Raw genomic sequence first — 21,399 nt, forward strand, 5'->3', positions numbered from 1 at the left:
GTGCTATGTTACATATCTGCAGTATCATAGTATTCATAGTATTCAGTGGTGTATTTGAGATTTTTCCTTTGGGAGGTTTCCAGGGTTTCAATACTGTATGTATGATTGTTTGAGTGGTGCCGATGGCAGCGTTTCAATACTGTATATTTACAGTAGTCCATGTGACTGGGTTTTCAGGCATCTGTATGCAAGTGTTTCTAATGGAGGGGTTCAGAACACACCCCCATAGAAGGTGTAGAACGTTTTAGTAGTATAAATACAGAGTACATGAGTAGATGGCATTGTGGTACTGTCTATGAAAACTTGTGTGTGAGAAGTTAATAGAGTATTTTTGAGAGATGTAGTATTGCATTTAACTTAAGAGCTTTTCAGTAGTTTTAGCGGCTGTGTTTTGAATATGTATTGTGGTATATTCAGGTGGGCTCATTTGAAAAATGCATCATATTATATGAAGTATAACGTGTGAATACTTCATGCCATATTACACCTTATGTATGTATGGCCATGTTGTAAAAACTGATAAAACATTTCACATATTTTTAAAAACAAACTATCAATAGTAAGAATAAATGAAAGCAGGAGTAATAAAAACACCCGATGCAGTTTTCCTGCAGAGTAACATCTTTTATTGGCATGAGCAGTGAGGTGGTCAGACGGCAGAGGTGTTACATCATTACACACTTACATAATGGATGAGTGCATGGTTACAATGTGTAGCTAGAGCATAGTGTGTGTTACTAAGGGTCAGGACGCCACAGGGATTAACATACAGAAACAGAAACTACTCAGTGTTTCACTACACAATACTGCACACTGCGGGCCTGTTATGACGCCATTAAAGGGCATCTAACCAGAAATCATTTCAGCTTTCAACAGAAGGGACACACAACACGTGTAGTGCCTGAAAGTGTTACACACAGCTAATCATTATTCCCAGAAAACTTCACACTAACAATAATACTGCACATTGAATTGGCATGAAAGCACCAGTTTGGATGTCACTACTGAACAAAATGTTAACGACTAGCTGCACGTTTAGGTCATACTTTTGAGTGACAGCTTCATCTGCGCAAATAGGATAATGGGCTCTGTTTTTGTGCTGGCGTGATACTGGCAGGGACGCAAATGCCGGAGGATTGGTCATTTCCTCGGGGGCAAGCCGAATTTACCCTGCCTGCACCCGTTTGACAGTTTCTTTGCTTGATAGGAACCCACCTGCACCCAGATGGGTGTAATGCTGCAGCTGGGGGGGGGGGGTTAATGCACATCTGCTGGCGCAGTACAACTTTGTGTCCATTTTGGCCTGCAGTTGCACCACCTCCTCCCCCTGCTCAGACCATGTCACATCTGAGTGCAGTTATGGGTGCATTGAGCTATTGTCATGTAGTCTAGGTGAGGATGCATGGGAATGTCTATAAAAATGTGTTTTAACCGTGAGGAGAGAAGTCTGTCACCATGAGATCTGACGAGACCAGTGTAAGATTCAAGGTGGCAGCCCCTGACTGCTAGATTGCAAACACAATTACTACTTTTTTGTTTTTTCCCCGTGAAATAAACCCCTTTTCTGTTCCCTATCAACTGGAATAACACACCCATTCAATCTGGAGGACCTTGAGGACTACATTGATGAATGTTTCAACCGACTTTACACCATGAACGACACTAAAGAAGGCTGAGACAAGGACATTTTAGCCCCGACACCAACCTCCAGGAGATGCCGGCAAGCTGACTTCATTCACAGCTCAAATCATGAACTTTGAATGGAGTCAAATTATGCTGTACTGAGGTAAGTGACATTTTAATCTCAATTGGTGATAAACTCTCTTGACTCGATGCAAGGAATCTCAGACAACATCTGGATGTGGGCCACTTCAGGCAGTGATGCGGCACTGATGGTCTTCTTCTGGCCCTGACAGAATGGATGTGAGCCTGAAGTGGCCCACATGTATAATGGCAAATATGGTCCAAATATGCCAAATCAAAGTAGGCCTTTTGTGGCACAGATGTGGTGCTCTGGGCAACATGTAATCTGGATGTGACCCTGAAGTGGCCCGCCTGGTAAATGGTGAATATGGCCCAAATGTCACAAAACAAATATGGGCCACCTTTGGCAAATATGTGGCACATGCGGCATTGTTATGGCTTGGTTCTGGCCCAGATCTGGCAAACAGGAGCGGACCGCCCAAGTGCCATCATGCCGGATGAAGTGTCGGGTGTGGGACGGGTTCGGGCCACAGCAATTTTGCTATATGGGACAGCATTTGTCAAAGTGCTTCTCAAGGAATTCCCGCTGCTACATGATAGCCTGGAATAAATAACCACACTGGTTAAAGAAAACAAATCCCTTCAACACTCTGTTACCTCCCTCACTACCCAGTTCTGCTCTGCTGTTAAAGAAAACAAGAGGACATGAACCCATAGTCCATCTACTGTCACGCAGCATGAGAGACAACCTGGTTTTTCTGGTATCCGAGAGCGAACACACGACGCAACCCAGAACAGCTGATTAAGGAATTCATGAACATTTACCTCAAAATGTACGTGGACATAGCAAACGACATCACATTCCACCGAGTACACCACGTGAGTACATCACATGAGTACACCACATGGGAGCAACAACAAAAAAAACTATGTAAACTAATGCCCACTACCCACAGTAGCAAAATTCAAACATTTCAAACAAAAACTACTGGCACAATGTCAAGGCAGACAATGACCAATTCCCCTGGGAAATCCTGGACAGATGCAAAATACTACTTCCAATCAGAAAACAGAACATACAAGCAGGGAAAAAAGCAGTAATTTCAGTCAAGTTGTACCCCCCTCACCCCCCACCCTTGAACTCCTAGCTCCCCTCTGTTCATGTTAACAGTTCATGAGTGATTTTGGTCTTGGTGATGGTTGAGGATTAAAACACCCAACTGCTCGAGGATATTCATTCTTTTCACTGGTTCATCATTCCTACTCTCGCATTGACTTCTTTTTAACCAGTAATTCAATTATTTCCAAACTCTCAGGCATACTACTACACCCCAATACCACTAGCGACCATGCTCCCGTCTCCCTCACCTGGAATATCGACCATTCTCTTAAACCATCCTACAGATGGTGATTTAACACAGCCTTACTTGTTGACCCCGCCTTTGATAATTATATTAAAAGAGAGTGGGCTTCCTACCTTGAAATAAATGATTCACCGGAAATAGCACCATCACTACTTTGGGAAATAGGGGAAGCAGTATTCCACACACAAGAAAAGGAGAAAACGGGAAATGTACTTAGAAGAAAAAAAAAATTAAAGAACTTGAGAACATCAATGCAAATAATTCCACGGCATACATTCGGATGGTTTTAAGGAAATACAAATTACAACTGAATGAACACACAAATAGAAAAACTCAGTTCCTCCTACGTGGATTTAGACATAAAACTTTTGAATACAGTAATAAATCTGAAAAATACCTGGCCAACCAAATCAAGTGAAACACATACAAAACAATCTCAACAATTATGAGCTCAGCAGGGAAGATCATATGGACACCTGAGGAAATAAATAAGACCTTCCAAGATTTTTATACCAACCTGTATTCATCAAGAAATAAACCAAGCCAAGAAGACATTGACACATTCTTAAGCAACACTAATGTTTCCTCAATTTACTGAAGACCAAGGAAATGCACTTGAGAAACAATAACAGAATTCCATAATAACAATAAATCTCCAGGTCCTGATGGCTTCCCTGCTGAGTTCGATAAAAACGTTTGGAATATTCTGGCCCGTTTTCAAAAGATTAACAGCTGAAATTAAAAAAAATCTAAAATTCCCATAGACATTACAACTACTACAATCTCTCTTTTACTAAAACCCAACAAAGACCCCACCTCCCAATCAAACTATCGCCCCTTGTCTCTCATCAACACAGACAAAAATCATTAGTCACGCCCTAGCATCATGAATCGAAACAGTTACTCCATCTATTATCCATTCAAATCAAACTGGCTTTACTAAAGGAAGACACTCGTCTAGCAATTTAAGTAAACTATTTAACTGAATCTATTACACATCTCACACAAACTCAACAAAACCATAAATTCATTGGATGCAGAAAAGGCATTTGATAAAGTAAATTGGGGATTTTTATTCTCTACACAAAAAACAATTGGTTTAGGTGAACCATTTATCCACTGAGTGAGGATTTTGTACACATCACCGATGGCAACGATCACCATCAATGGACTAATATCACAACGCTTCATTTTACAGGCAAGGATGCCCACTCTCCCCATCTTTATTCGCCGTTTCTTTCCCCAGTTGTATCTGGCCAATTACCCCACTCTTCTGAGCCTTGCCGGTCGCTGCTCCAACCCCTCTGCTGATCCAGGGAGGGCTGCACACTACCACATGTCTCCTCCGATACATGTGGAGTCGCCAGCTGCTTCTTTTCACCTGTCAGTGAGGAGTTTCACCAGGGGGATGTAGCGCATAGGAGGATCATGATATCCCCCCTCCCCAAGTCCCCCCCCCGAATCGGCGTCCCAGCCGACCAGAGGAGGCGCTAGTGCAGCAACCAGGCCATATATCTACAGCCGGCTCCCCAACGGACATCACATGGCCAATTGTCTCTGTAGGGACGCCCGTCCAAGCCGGAGGCAACACGGGGATTCGAGCCGGGAGCCCCGTATTGAAAGGCAACGGAATAGACTGCTACACTATCCGCATGCCCCTATTCGCCGTTTTCATTGAACCACTTGCAGCAGCTATCCGTCAAAAAAAATAAACATCACAGGAATCCAAAGAAAGATATGCACAGAGGTGGACACCCCGGCTTCAGAAAGTAAAAATCCAACCTTGTCTTTGTTCTAGTCATTCACTAAACAAGGTGATTTCACTCTACCTGGCTGAAGAGTTGTGCTAATTAGATTCAGCTGGTTTAGTGTATGGGTAGAACAAATACGTGGCAGGATTTCTACTTTCTGAAGCCAGGTTGTCCATCTCTGGATATGCACTATAAGAGCAGCCTTTATCCAGATGACATTTTACTTTATCTACAAAATCCTTCCTCTTTACTTCCTCAAACCACCTGCATCATCAACACGTTCTCTAAAATCTCACATTACACTGTCAACTGGTCTAACTCCACCGTTCTCCCACTCAGCCCTAATAGCTGGGATGTGGCAGTCCGAACACCACCTCGCTCTCTGCGCGTGGGTAACATCACATATTTGGGAGTCAATATTTCCCCCGGGCTGCCAGACGTAGTCAATCTCAACTTCAGCCTCCTCTTTAAAACAGTAGAGGACAACCTTCAACATAGCGTGAATCTACCAATTTTCCTCATAGGCAGAATTGCTATAACTGAAATTACCATACTACCCATGACAAACTACCTATTTTCAATTATCCCCTTCAAGCACCCACCCTCCTGGTTCAAATCCCTAGACTCTATCGTCTTAAAATTCTCCTGGAACGGGACATCCGAGTAGCATAGCGGTCTATTCTGTTGCCTGCTAACATGGGGATCGCCGGTTCGAATCCTCGTATTACCTCCGGTTTAGTCGGACGTCCCTACAGACACACTTGGTCTAGGGGTGGGAAGCCGGATGTGGGTATGTGTCCTGGTCGCTGCACTAGCACCTCCTCTGGCCGGTCGGGGCGCCTGTTCGGGGAGGGGGGGGTGACTGAGGGAAATAGCGTGATCCTCCCACGCACTACGTCCCCCTGGTGAAACTCCTCACTGTCAGGTGAAAAGCAGCGGCTGGCGACTCCATATGTATCGGAGGAGACATGGTAGTCTGCAGCTGTCCCAGCAGAGGGGGTGGAACAGTGACCGGGACGGCTCGGAATTGGCCAAGTACAATTGGAGAGGAAAAAAGGGAGGGGGGGGATTCTCCTGGGGAAAAGAAAGACACCTAGAATAAAACTAGCTACTTTACAAAAATCCAAAACCCAAGGAGGTCTGGAAGCACCAAACTTCTTCATTACTTCACTGCCCACCAACTTCAATACATTCACAAATGGACTAATCCTAATCAATCCGACAACTCTGGATAGACATAGAACAAACGTTGTGTACCGAAATCCATATTTCAGCCTTACCATTGTACACTACCCTTGTTTCAAAAACCCTACCATAGCTACAACTCCTGCTTGGTGGGAATTTCACCAAATAACTAACACCACAACCTCACCTACCAAATACACTCCCATCTGGAGTAATCCTGAAAGGAAACCACTGAACTTTTCATCGTGGTTTAGTAAAGGTATCATGCACCTAAAACATATGATACATGACACATGGGACTGCACAGCAATTAAACAATTCTGGTGTGATATCCCTGATAACCTCTCTCTATTTTTAGGCTTCCATGTCCCACTTTCCCCTTCACTCTGCTCACCATGAGAATTCCCAGACATCAGCCTAAACAACACATCCAGTAGAACACTTTCCATAGCCCATAGCCACCAAGAAACCCGTTCTCATGAACTGGAAATCACGAAACTCAATCAATATTACACTTTGGAAGCATGTCCTAATGGAAAGATGGCCGCGCCGCTGTGATTGGCTGTTGGTCGTCGCCTGTTGCCACTCTTGTTCATCCTGGTTCAGTGTGTGTCTCTGTGTATGGATGATGATGGGCAAGCCACTAATGTCTACGATCGTCAAAGACTACTTAATACTCGAGCCTCTATTGTGGACTTACACGCTCGCGATACCTGCCCAACGCGGGGGGGGGGGTAAGGGTAAGCTTACTAGAGATCACGGGTTCGGCTGGGCGGGGCAAAAAGTGACAAGACAGCACTCCGACTGAAGCATTGCGCGCTAGGCTGTTTATTCTAGTCCACCTTCTCCCCCTCTCTCTTCCCCTCTCTCTGTCACTCTCTCTCCCCCTCTCTGTCCCCCTCTCTCTGTCACTCTCTCTCTCTGTCACTCTCTCTCTCTCTGTCACTCCCCCCCTCTCTCTGTCACTCTCTCTCTCTGTCACTCTCTCCCCCCTCTCTCTGTCACTTTCTCTGTCTGTAACTCTCCCCCCGTCACTCTCCCTCCCCCTCTCTCTGTCACTCCCTCTCTGTCTCTCTGTCTCTGTCTCTCTCTGTTTGTCTGTTTGTCTGTCTGTCTCTCTGTCTCTGTCTCTCTCTCTCTCTCTGAGAGACTGTGAGTGAGTGAGTGAGTGAGTGAGTGAGTGAGTGAGTGAGTGAGTGAGTGAGTGAGTGAGTGAGTGAGTGAGTGAGTGAGTGAGTGAGTGAGTGCAAGAGAGAAAGAGACAGTTCATTGTTACGGGTATTAGATGGCACGTTACTGCCACCTGTTGGAATTTAAGCTGTATCTCGCTGTAGGGGCGTTGTGCCCCGGATGTTGTTGTGACTCGGATGTTGTTGTGCCCCGCCCCTCGAGCCAGATAAAAGAATACATGTCAGCACTCGTGACTCGTGTCGTCATTTAACAGCGGAACGCTCGTGTCTTTACTGAGGGGTCACTGGCCTTGCTGCAACTCAACTATAAAGAGCATCGTTTGGAACAGTTCGTCAGTGGATTCAGTATTTAGTATTCTACACCCAGACGCTACTGGGCTAATATACAATACACCACAATACACTAGACACTCGAGGGTACTGGAACATGACAGCGACCATATCCTAACTTCCTTTTTTAATTGATGTTTACCTTACAATTTATCTAATCCTAGAGTAATAACATTTATTTCTGGGCTCGGTGTTATTTACTCATGTTTCGGTGGGAATTGTGTTCCACATAAACAGACTACCCTGTCTCTTCCCCTCCCCACTTCTGGGCATCAGCCCATTCCTTCCGTCTAGCACTCTGTTTATGGGATTGCAGCTGGTGTGTGAAATCATCCAAGATCCGCTGGGCTGACACAAAGGTCACATCCCTGGCCCTCTCCTCTAACTCGGCTGCCCCTCCACCGCCACCCTCACCATCACCAAACAGATAGGTCTGCTGACGGTTCAGAGCGCTGTCGGGGTGGGTGGTACCCAGGGGAGGGTATTGTTGCTGGGGATGGGAAAGTTTGGGATTGCCGAAAGAGTTGGCGGCCATTTTCTCATAGATAGCCTCACTAATATCAGCTACAGAGAAAGCTGAGGTGGGCCTTGAGCCATGCTGGTTCGAGGGGTGGTCCTCACCTCCTGTTGTAGTCTCATCCTGTTTCCAGGGCATGAAGGCGGTGACCCTCTGTTGGCACGGTTCTGCATCTTTCATCCAGTCTGGCGGGGCTTCCGTTGCTTTGCCCATGCTGGACTGGTTGTCCACTACGGCAGGAGTTGCAGACTGGCAGTTGGACCCGGCACTCTGAAGAAAGTTCTGGATGGCTTCAGTAGAGTCAAAGTGCTTCTCTAGTAACTCCTTTATCAAACACGGCAGCTGGTAATGGGATATCAAACAGACAGGGACGTTTACTCCAACCCTACACACACAACTTTAGCTGCACTGACCTGAAGAAACATCATGGTTTTAATATCTTTTGTTTGTTAGTTAGTTAGTTAGTTAGTTAGTTAGTTAGTTAGTTAGTTTGTTTGTTTGTTTGTTTGTTTGTTTGTTTGTTTGTTTGTTTGTTTGTTTGTTTGTTTGTTTCTCAGCATTGCAGTTTGACCAAGTCTACTGACATATTGCAGACATCTTATTAAATCTTATTAACACAGCAACTGTACATCATGGAGAGTCAATTCCACTGTCAAGACAATGACATCCCCGTTATACAGGTCATGTGACAGCACCGTTCAGCCACAGGGGCTCTAGATCAGATCATCTCCGATTGCAACCCAGCCAAAGTTCATAACAAGTGCTCAGAAATGGGCGACAACAGTGACGGTCCTCACCCCTTTCTGTGACAGTGTTTGAACACAGCGTCATATTATAAGGTAATTTAAACACTGCAGTGAAGAATGTAACTGGGCTAAGATCTTCACTGGGAGGGACGAAGAAGGACAGGATCAGGAACGAGCATATTAGAGGGACAGCTCAGGTTGGACGGTCTGGAGACAAAGCAAGAGAGGCAAGATTGAGATGGTTTGGACATGTGTGGAGGAGAGATGCTGGGTATATTGGGAGAAGGATGCTGAATATGGAGCTGCCAGGGAAGAGGAGAAGAGGAAGGCCAAAGAGGAGGTTTATGGATGTGGTGAGGGAGGACATGCAGGTGGCTGGTGTGACAGAGGAGGATGCAGAGGACAGGAAGAGATGGAAACGGATGATCCGCTGTGGCGCCCCCTAACGGGAGCAGCCGGAAGTAGTAGTAGTTGTAGTAGCAGTAGTAATGATGAATGTAACCGGAGTGATTTGTGTAACAGGACACACACACAGTTAAAGTGTTGAGCAGAAGAAGAAGAAGCTGCGCTCACGTTGATGTTCTCCAGCGTGGCGATGGTCCTGTGGGCCTCCTCCACCTCTGAGTTCAGCTGGCCAATACGGCTCATCAGGTACTTCCTCTCTGACGACAGACTCTCAGACTGCACGCACACACACACACACACACACACACACACACACACGCACACACACACATACACACACACACATACATACACACACACACACACACACACACACACACACACACACACACACACACACACACACACACACACACACACAACCACACAGAGAAAGAGACTCAGCAGCTGCCCTGGGGAACAATGGCTTGTGTGTGTGTCTGTGGTGTTGTGTGATTCCTCACCGCTATGTGTAGGTGCTCCCCCAAAATGTTGTTGGCCTGTCTTGTTCCTGTGTGTGTCTCCAGAAGGCTGGAAGGAAACACAGAAGGGTAGACACGCAGACGGGAATCACAGACACAAATGATGCATTAGACCGGTACACACGTGCTGAGAGTCACGGTGACCTGCTGACACGTCCAGGTGAAACACAGGAAGTAAGACTGCAAGACTACACATCCCTGATGACATTGTTTTGTACATGTGCTCTCTGGCGTCCGGGTAGCGTAGCGGTCTATTCCATTGCCTGCCAACACGGGGATCGCTGGTTCAAATCCCTGTGTTACCTCCAGCTTGGTTGGGCGTCCCTACAGACACAGTTGGCCGTGTCTGCGGGTGGGAAGCCGGATGTGGGTGTGTGTCCTGGTCGCTGCACTAGCGCCTCCTCTGGTCGGTCGGGGCGCCTGTTCAGGGGGGAGAGGGAACTGGGGGGAACAGCGTGATCCTCCCACGTGCTACGTCCCCCTGGTGAAACTCCTCACTGTCAGGCGAAAAGAAGCGGCTGGTGACTCCACATGTATGGGAGGAGGCATGTGGTAGTCTGCATCCTCCCCGGATCGGCAGAGGGGGTGGAGCAGAGACGGGGACGGCACGGGAGAGTTGGGTAATTGGCCGGATGCAATTGGGGAGAAAAAAAGGGGGGGTGATGTGAGTCTCCCCTGTGTGTATGTGTAGTCTGTCCTCCTCCCAGGTCTACATAGTCATGGTGGTCGCGTGGTTCAGGTCCTGGGCTGTTCCGGTGGCATCTGGACACCGCTTGGCACCCTCCTCATCATATTCCCCATATATTTAATAAGTCTATTATAATTATGTTCTTTAAAAATAGTATTAAAGTTGTTAAAATGCTAATGTTGGTGTCAGTTGGTTTCATAACAGACACACTAACATATGTAATGCATTAATATCTCAACTGGGTATTTACTTTGACACAGTATAGAGGTTAAACACTGCGGCGGTCATTTTGACCCCCCATGGTCGCTTTAGGTAGGAGTGAAATCCTGGTCGTTTTAAGAAAGCAGAATCCATTCCATGTGACAGGACCCACCCCTGCACTTAGAATTTAACTTCTTGTCTCAGACATCCATCAGCCACAACTACTCTGTACAGTACAGCCAGCACCAGCACACACCCGCCCACGCCCGTCCCTCCCTGGGTTTTACACTAATACTTCCTGTTAGTACTTCCTGTTTTCACCTGTTGCTCCTGTATTTATACTGGCATGTTAGTACTTCCTGTGTTCACCTGTTGCTCCTGCTTTTTATCTGTGTGTGTTCTTTATCCTTTATCCGTCTGTTCTTTATCTTTTGTCTTTGTGTGTTCTTTATCTTTTGTCTTTGTGTTCTTTATCTTTTATCTGTGTGTTCTTTATCTTTTATCTGTGTGTTCTTTATCTTTTATCTGTGTGTTCTTTATCTTTTATCTGTGGCCTTTATCTTTTATCTGTGTGTTCTTTATCTTTTATCTTTGTGTTCTTTATCTTTTATCTGTGTGTTCTATATCTTTTATCTGTGTGTTCTTTATCTTTTAACTTGGTGTGCTCTATCGTTTATCTGTGTGTTCTTTATCTTTATCTGTGTGTGTTCTTTATCTTTTATCTGTGTGTGTTCTTTATCTTTTATCTTAGGGCTTTATCTTTTATCTGTATGTGCTCTTTATCTTTTATCTGTGTGTTCTATATCTTTTAACTGTGGTGTTTATCTTTTATCTTTGTGGTCTTTATCTTTGATCTGTGTGTTTTTTATCTTTGATCTGTGTGTTCTTTATCCTTGATCTGTGTGTTCTTTATCTTTTATCTGTGTGTTCTTTGTCTTTTATCTGTGTGTTCTTTATCTTTATCTGTGTGTTCTATATCTTTTATCTTTGTGGTCTTTATCTTTGATCTGTGTGTTCTTTATCTTTTATCTTTGTGTTCTTTATCTTTTATCTTTGTGTTCTTTATCTTTTATCTGTGTGTTCTATATCTTTTATCTGTGGTCTTTATCTTTTACCTGTGTGGTCTTTATCTTTTATCTGTGTGTTCTTTATCTTTTATCTGTGTGTTCTTTATCTTTATCTGTGGGTGTCCTTTATCTTTTCTCTGTGTGTTCTTTATCTTTTATCTGTGTGTTCTTTATCTTTTAACTTGGTGTGCTTTATCTTTTATCTGTGTGTTCTTTATCTTTATCTGTGTGTGTTCTTTATCTTTTATCTGTGTGTGTTCTTTATCTTTTCTCTGTGTGTGCTTTATCTTTTATCTGTGTGTTCTTTATCTTTTATCTTTGTGCGTTCTTTATCTTTTATCTGTGGTCTATCTTTTATCTATGTGTTCTTTATCTTTTCTCTGTGTGTTCTTTATCTTTTATATGTGTGTTCTTTATCTTTTAAATTGGTGTGCTTTATCTTTTATCTGTGTGTTCTTTATCTTTATCTGTGTGTTCTTTATCTTTTATCTGTGTGTGTTCTTTATCTTTTCTCTGTGTGTTCTTTATCTTTTATCTGTGTGTTCTTTATCTTTTATCTTTGTGTGTTCTTTATCTTTTATCTGTGGGCTTTATCTTTTATCTGTGTGTGTCCTTTATCTTTTATCTGTGTGTTCTATATCTTTTATCTGTGTGTTCTTTATCTTTTATCTTTGTGGTCTTTATCTTTTATCTGTGTGTTCTTTATCTTTTATCTGTGTGTTATTTATCTTTATCTGTGTGTTCTATATCTTTTATCTGTGGTCTTTATCTTTGATCTGTGTGTTCTTTATCTTTTATCTGTGTGTTCTTTATATTTTATCTTTGTGTCCTTTATCTTTTATCGGTGTGTTCTATATCTTTTATCTGTGTGTTCTTTATCCTTTATCTGTGTGTGCTTTATCTTTTATCTGTGTGTTCTTTATCTTTTATCTGTGTGTTATTTATCTTTGATCTGTGTGTGTTCCTTATCTTTTATCTGTGTGTTCTATATCTTTTATCTGTGTGTTCTTTATCTTTGATCTGTGTGTTCTTTATCTTTTATCTGTGTGTTCTTTATCTTTATCTCTGTGTGTTCTGTATCTTTTATCTGTGTGTTCTTTATCTTTTCTCTGTGTGTTCTTTATCTTTTATCTGTGTGTTCTTTATCTTTGATCTGTGTGTTCTTTATCTTTTATCTGTGTGTTCTTTATCTTTATCTCTGTGTGTTCTGTATCTTTTATCTGTGTGTGTTCTTTATCTTTTCTCTGTGTGTTCTTTATCTTTTATCTGTGTGTTCTTTATCTTTTATCTTTGTGTGTTCTTTATCTTTTATCTGTGGTCTTTATCTTTTATCTATGTGTTCTTTATCTTTTCTCTGTGTGTTCTTTATCTTTTATCTGTGTGTTCTTTATCTTTTAACTTGGTGTGCTTTATCTTTTATCTGTGTGTTCTTTATCTTTATCTGTGTGTGTTCTTTATCTTTTATCTGTGTGTGTTCTTTATCTTTTCTCTGTGTGTTCTTTATCTTTTATCTGTGTGTTCTTTATCTTTTATCTTTGTGTGTTCTTTATCTTTTATCTGTGGGCTTTATCTTTTATCTGTGTGTGTCCTTTATCTTTTATCTGTGTTCTATATCTTTTATCTGTGGGCTTTATCTTTTATCTTTGTGGTCTTTATCTTTTATCTGTGTGTTCTTTATCTTTTATCTGTGTGTTCTTTATCTTTTATCTGTGTGTTCTTTATCTTTATCTGTGTGTTCTATATCTTTTATCTGTGGTCTTTATCTTTGATCTGTGTGTTCTTTATCTTTTATCTGTGTTCTTTATCTTTTATCTTTGTGTTCTTTATCTTTTATCTGTGTGTTCTTTATCTTTTATCTGTGTGTTCTTTATCTTTTATCTGTGTGTTCTATATATTTTATCTCTGTGTTCTTTATCTTTTATCTGTGTGTTCTTTATCTTTTATATGTGTGTTCTTTATCTTTTATCTGTGTGTGTTCTTTATCTTTGATCTGTGTGTGTTCCTTATCTTTTATCTGTGTGTTCTTTATCTTTTATCTGTGTGTTCTTTATCTTTGATCTGTGTGTTCTTTATCTTTTATCTGTGTGTTCTTTATCTTTTATCTGTTAGTGTTCTTTATCTTTGATCTGTGTGTTCTTTATCTTTTATCTGTGTGTTCTTTATCTTTTATATGTGTGTGTTCCTTATCTTTTATCTGTGTGTTCTTTATCTTTTATCTGTGTGTTCTTTATCTTTGATCTGTGTGTGTTCCTTATCTTTTATCTGTGTGTTCTTTATCTTTTATCTGTGTGTGTTCTTTATCTTTGATCTGTGTGTTCTATATCTTTTATCTGTGTGTTCTTTATATTTTATCTGTGTGTGTTCTTTATCTTTGATCTGTGTGTTCTTTATCTTTTATCTGTGTGTTCTTTATCTTTTATATGTTTGTGTTCCTTATCTTTTATCTGTGTGTTCTTTATCTTTTATCTGTGGTCTTTATCCTTTATCTGTCTGTTCTTTATCTTTTATCTGTTGTCTTTGTCTTTTATCTGCGTGTTCTTTATCTTTTATCTGTTGTCTTTGTCTTTTATCTGTGTGTGTTCTCTATCGTTTATCTCTGTGTGTTCCTTATCTTTTCTCTCTGTGTCCTTTATCTTTTATCTGTGGTCTTTATCTTTTATCTGTGTTCTTTATCTTTTATCTGTGTTCTTTATCTTTTATCTGTGTGTTCTTTATCTTTTATCTGTGTTCTTTATCTTTTATCTATGTGTTCTTTATCTTTTATCTATGTGCGCTATATCTTTTGTCTGTGGTCTTTATCTTTTATCCTTGTGGTCTTTATCTTTTATCTGTGTTCTTTATCTTTTATGTGTGTGTTCTTTATCTTTGATCTGTGTGTTCTTTATCTGTTATCTGTGTGTTCTTTATCTTTTATCTGTGGTCTTTATCCTTTATCTGTCTGTTCTTTATCTTTTATCTGTTGTCTTTGACTGTTATCTGTGTGTTCTTTATCTTTTATCTGTTGTCTTTGTCTTTTATGTGTGTGTTCTTTATCTTTTTTCTGTTGTCTTTGTCTTTTATCTGTGTGTTCTCTATCGTTTATCTCTGTGTGTTCCGTATCTTTTGTCTGTGTGTTCTTTATCTTTTATCTGTGTGTTCTTTATCTTTTATCTGTGTCGTCTTTATCTTTTATCTGTGTTCTTTATCTTTATCTCTGTGTGTTCTTTATCTTTTATCTGTGTGTGCTTTATCTTTTCTCTGTGTGTTCTTTATATTTTATCTGTGTGCTTTATCTTTTATCTTTGTGTGTTCTTTATCTTTTATCTGTTTGTTTTGTCTTTTATCTGTGTGTTCTCTATCGTTTATCTCTGTGTGTTCCGTATCTTTTGTCTGTGTGTTCTTTATCTTTTATCTGTGTGTTCTTTATCTTTTATCTGTGTGTTCTTTATCTTTTATCTGTGTTCTTTATCTTTATCTGTGTGTTCTTTATCTTTTATCTGTGTGTGTTCTTTGTCTTTTCTCTGTGTGTTCTTTATCTTTTATCTGTGTGTTCTTTATCTTTTATCTTTGTGGTCTTTATCTTTTATCTGTGGTCTTTATCTTTGATCTGTGTGTTCTTTATCTTTTATCTGTGTGTGTTCCTTATCTTTTATCTGTTGTGTTTGTCTTTTATCTGTGTGTGTTCTCTATCGTTTATCTTTTTGTGTTCCTTATCTTTTATCTCTGTGTCCTTTATCTTTTATTTGTGGTTCCTTATCTTTTATCTGTGTGTGTCCTTTATCTTTTATCTGTGTGTTCCTTGTCTTTTATCTGTGTGTGTCCTTTATCTTTTATCTGTGTTCTTTATCTTTTATCTGTGTGTTCTTTATCTTTTATCTGTGTGTTCTTTATCTTTTATCTGTGTGTTCTTTATCTTTTAACTTGGTGCGCTTTATCTTTTATCTGTGTGTTCTTTATCTTTATCTGTGTGTTCTTTATCTTTTATCTGTGGTCTTCATCTTTTATCTGTGTGTTCTTTATCTTTTATCTGTGGTATTTATCTTTTATCTGTGTGTTCTTTATCTTTTATCTGTGTGGTCTTTATCTTTTATCTGTGGTATTTATCTTTTATCTGTGTGTTCTGTATCTTGTATGTCTCACCCTATGTTGCTTAATGCTACTGCAGCACAACCAGTTGTCCATCAGGGGGAAATAAAGGTCTATTTCTACTACTACTACTACTGCTGCTGCTGCTGCTGCTACTACTTCTACTGCTACTACTGCTACTACTTCTACTTCTACTACTGCTACTACTACTACTGCTACTACTACTACAACTAGTACGACTACTACTTCTACTACTACTACTACAACTACGTCTACTGCTTCCACTACTGCTTCTATTACTACTTCTACTACTTCCACTACTACTTCTACTACTACTACTACTTGTACTGCTACTTCTACTGCTACTTCTACAACGAGTACTACTACTACTACTACTTCCACTACTACCTCTACTACTTCTACTACTACTACTTCTATTGCTACTTCTACAACTAGTACTACTACTACTACTTCTACTACAACTACTTTTATAACTACTACTTCTACTGCTATTTCTACCACTACTTCTTCTACTAGTTTTACTACTACTACTTCTACTACTACTACTACTACTACTATTACTACTTCTACTACTTCTACTTCTACTAGTACTTCTACTACTACTTCTACTGCTTTTACTACTACTACTACTACTACTACTACTACAGTAATGTGGAAGTACATTTGTCACCTTTGTCACAATGAAGAGCTTTCCTTCAGACAGGAAGTCACGAAGTTGTGAGTACCTCTCTACATAGCTGCCTTACTGAGTTATGTGTTACTGAAAAGGACTCCCTGCAGGGTTCCTCCTCTCTCGCCCTGGAGACGATCGCCCTCTCTATATGCTAAGTACTCCTGCTGATGCAAACAACAGCGGTCCGTGTGCCAGGCCAAACCCAGTGGTCTTCAGTGTTACTTCATTTACATTGTTCTCACCTAGCTGTTGGAGCCAGGAAGTCCGTCATGCTACTGTGAACGGAGCTGATACGACCCTGTGAATTTAAATCACAACCTATGTGTGTTGTTCTTCACTGTATAGAAAGAACTGCTCTTTCACATTTCGGGGGCCCATCCATCAGAACTACTGTACGCCACTGGACCCACTCGCCCACAACTGCAAGATTAAAGCTGAACTCTTCACTCTTCAAGTGCCGACTCTGATAATTTTTGTTGCTATAGGAAAATTCTTCCACAGTCTTCTTCTTCTTCTTTCAGCTTGTTCCCTGTTTCTCAGGGGTCGCCGCAGCGGATTGTAGTTTTCATTGGTACCCTGTGAGGGCACAGTACCAATGGCAGCTGTTGTTAACCCAGGCCTCAGCCAATCCCATATGGAGCCTCGACTGATCCAGTATGGTCTTGTCAATCCGCATTCTGATTTGGCAAAATCTTACACCGGATGTCCTTCCTGACACAACCACTAATCCTATGGGGGCACAGGTACAGTACTGGATACCATCCCAGTATTCATGGAGTTATGCCCAATGCCTGTCACTATCCTGTCTAGCCATCCTGTGTGTCGAGCCTGTCGCTAGGACGATTCTCCCACAGTAAACAGCAGAAAAGTTCAGTCGACAAGGGAGCAAGGCAATGAATGATGTGTTTTATGCAGCATGCAAAAGGCAAAATTAAAAGCCCAACACACAACACTGTGGATTTCTCCTACATACCACAGCGCGTTGCACTGGAAAGGAAAATAAACACAGGAATACATACAGAGCTTAGTAGTACTGGCACTTCAACATAATATTTTGGGCTACTGAATACTAACGGCCTACAACTAACCATACAAACCGTGGAGTTGGTTTGATTTGAACAGAACTGAAAGAGGGCAAAATGAAGAGGTACAAACATAACATGAGGGGTGCTACAGTGTAATACCCAGAAACCCTTCAGAATGTAAGGGGACAGCTGACAACGTGGCGTGCCTAGCTGCTCCTGTCCATCTCATCAATGTGAGGAGCATGTGTGTTGACAGCACCGATGGCTGGTTAGAGGTGTTACATTTCAGCCAGCTGGGTCCGAATGAATGAAAAGTTTCACAGGAGAGTGCAAACAGATTCCAGATCTTTTGAATGTGCTTCTGTGTTTGCCCCATGGCAGAAGGCGGGGGGGGGGAGAAGTGGGTCACTGCAGAGCCGTAAGGCACAGCAGATCATGCCGACTAATGTGAGGTCTTCGCTATCTTTGTTCAATGTTTTCCACGAATCAATGAAAAGAGATTAGTTCTGCAAAGCCTTGGTTTAATTCAATTGACCTGGCAAGTGGGATGGATCGGCATGACTTTGTGTGTGCAGTAGTGTGCCCCGACAGAGGCATGGAGTCCTTATGTGTTACATAATCACGGCTGTTTACCGGAATATCTCCCAAGCCCGTGTGATGCCTTCTGCATATGATGCCACAGAGTCGGTATGCAGAGGCAGTGCCTACTCATGGTGTGATGCTGGTGTTGTTATTCATCCTGCAATATGTTATTACTTTCCGTTTTATCAATGACCCCTAACCTTTTGTACTTCTCCTTGATATGGTTACACTCCTCCCTGGTTCTCTGCAGCTCTCCCTCCAGGCTTTGGATACACACCACCATCTGCAGCAGATTCTGCTGAAGGTCGGCTTTCTCCTCCTGCAGCACCCTGAACACAGAGGAACGATGGGAGTTGGAGTTTTTTTTATAGGACACATTTATACTGTTGTAGTTTCATTTAAACACACAGGCCACCGGTAGCAGGGCCTAGAGCATCAACACTACCACTACTACTACCAGTACTACTACTACTACTACTTTCACCTACATACTACAGGGCCCAGGGCCTACAGCATCTACTACTACTACTACTACTACTACTACTACTTTCACCTACATACTACAGGGCCTACAGCATCTACTACTACTACTACTACTTTCACCTACATACTACAGGGCCCAGGGCCTACAGCATCTACTACTACTACTACTACTACTTTCACCTACATACTACAGGGCCTACAGCATCTACTACTACTACTACTACTACTACTACTACTACTTTCACCTACATACTACAGGGCCTACAACATCTACTACTACTACTACTTTTGCCTACATGCGACAGGTCCTACAGCATCTACTACTACTACTACTACTATTACTACTACTACTTTTGCCTACATGCGACAGGGCCTACAGCATCTACTACTACTACTATTACTACTACTACTACTACTACTACTTTTGCCTACATGTGACAGGGCCTACAGCATCTACTACTACTACTACTACTACTTTTACCTACATGCTCCAAGGCCTACAGCATCTACTACTACTACTACTACTTTTACCTACATGTTGCAGGGCCTACAGCATCTACTACTACTACTACTACTACTACTTTTACCTACATGCTCCAGGGCCTACAGCATCTACTAACTACTACTACTACTACTTTTACCTACATGCTCCAGGGCCTACAGTATCTACTACAACTACTACTACTTCTTTTACCTACATGCTCCTAGGCCTACAGCATCTACTATCTACTACGACTACTACTACTTTCGCCTACATGCTACAGAGCCTACAGCATCTACTCCTACTACTATTACTGCTACTACTACTACTTTTACCTACATGCTCCAGCGCCTACACAGCATCTACTACTATTACTACTACTACTACTACTACTTTCACCTACATGCTACAGAGCCTACAGCATCTACTCCTACTACTATTACTACTACTACTACTACTACTTTTACCTACATGCTCCAGGGCCTACAGCATCTACTATCTACTACTACTACTACTTTTACCTACATGCTCCAGGGCTTACAGTATCTACTACTACTACTACTACTACTTTTACCTACATGCTCCAGGGCCTACAGCATCTACTACTACTACTACTACTACTACTACTACTTTCGCCTACATGCTACAGATGCTACAGCATCTACTCCTACTACTATTACTACTACTACTACTACTACTTTTACCTACGTGCTCCAGGGCCTACAGCATCTACTAACTACTACTACTACTTTTACCTACATGCTCCAGGGCCTACAGCATAAACCTCATACATCGGAACAGTCCAGAACAATGCGTGCTACATGAGAGAACACTAACTTACCCATTCGTTTGGTATTCATGACCTCAACAATAGGTGCAAGTGAGGTGATACATCCATTCAGAGAGAGATTTCCCTGCATGTGCCTCCATTCGTATCATCATTTAAAAATTCTCGGTCCTTCTTATTTGAAGCTTACTGCACCATTTCAACGGGGCCATCCCATTTCTCAAACTGATATATCAGCGCTACATAAATATGGCCGCGTCATCACAGACGTTTAATTCAAAAAGCAATGGGATGATGATCTAAATATATTCCATTGCCACCCACTTCCACCCTTGCAAACATGAAGAGGAGGAAAAGAGGAAGAGGATGCCCATCAGTATGATCGCTCGCCAGTGGCCCATCAAGATGGATGTTCCTCAGAACTCAACATGGTGACGGAGAGGAGGAAAGAGACATACGAAGGGAAGGAAATGGGAGGAAAAGGGAAGGGAAGGAAAATGTAAAAGATAAAAAGGGAAGAAGGACAGAGGGAGTTTCCAAGATGGGAAGAACAGTAGACACAAGAAGACAGACAGACAAGGAGAGGAAATGTCCGAAGCACACGTGCTTACCGGATTTGGTCACCCTTGCACGGTGTTTCCTGGATGTAAGAGAAGAGGAGGCCAGAATGAGAAAGTGCTGGATGCCAACGATTGTGTGCTGATAATGTGAGGTCATTTCAATAAAGCACTGGTGTTATCGAGTGTTTGGTTCTAGCCCTTCCCCGAGGCTTCAGCCCCGCTTCCAGGGTTTGTTACTGCAGAGGCTGTTTGTCCGGCCTGCAATTTAAAGCACCATCGTTCTCCAACACTCAGATAGTCCCATTTAGTGTGACCCTTTACGGCAAAAACCACTCACAACCGTGAGTTCTTCAATGACTGTGATGGGCTGTTGTAAGTGTTTGCTGCAAATGTTTCTGCACAAGCACAATTTTTTTTTTTTAAATCCTCAGAACCGAAAATGATTTTCTTATTTATCAAAATATAATTGTCCCAAAAAAGGAATAGTGAATAACATAAAAATGCTTTGAAGACCAGCAGACATCTTTGAAAAGAGCAGAGAAAATGGACAGTGCTCATGTGTTTTAGGCTAACATTTGGACTATTATAATAATATGAACAATTTCCTCCATTATTACATTTATATCATGTTCCTACATGGATAAGGGTGTCAGGAACCTAATAAGCAATTGGCTTCTGCAAAGATTGACCCATTTTTTACCCATTTGTGTGTGTGTGTGTGTGTGTGTGTGTGTGTGTGTGTGTGTGTGTGTGTGTGTGTGTGTGTGTGTGTGTGTGTGTGTGTGCACATGCACTTAACATGATTGCACATTTTTTCCACCTGTGTCCTGCAGTAGCAGTGAGGGGTCACTGAGGGAGGTCCGGTATTATTAGGCCAGGCCAGCGCCAGGCCACGCTCTCCCATCAGCGTTTTGCTGATACACTTTGAACCAAAGCTCCAAGCTAACCTAGAGAAAACAAATCCTACATGATGGCAGAATGTTATGTAATGTTGCCTGGTCTGTGTGTTGTGTATACAAGTTTGATCCCGAGCAGATGCGTAAGTGCTACGAG

Source organism: Lampris incognitus, chromosome 1 (assembly GCF_029633865.1).
Source record: "Lampris incognitus isolate fLamInc1 chromosome 1, fLamInc1.hap2, whole genome shotgun sequence".
In the NCBI taxonomy this organism is placed as follows: Eukaryota; Metazoa; Chordata; class Actinopteri; order Lampriformes; family Lampridae; genus Lampris; species Lampris incognitus.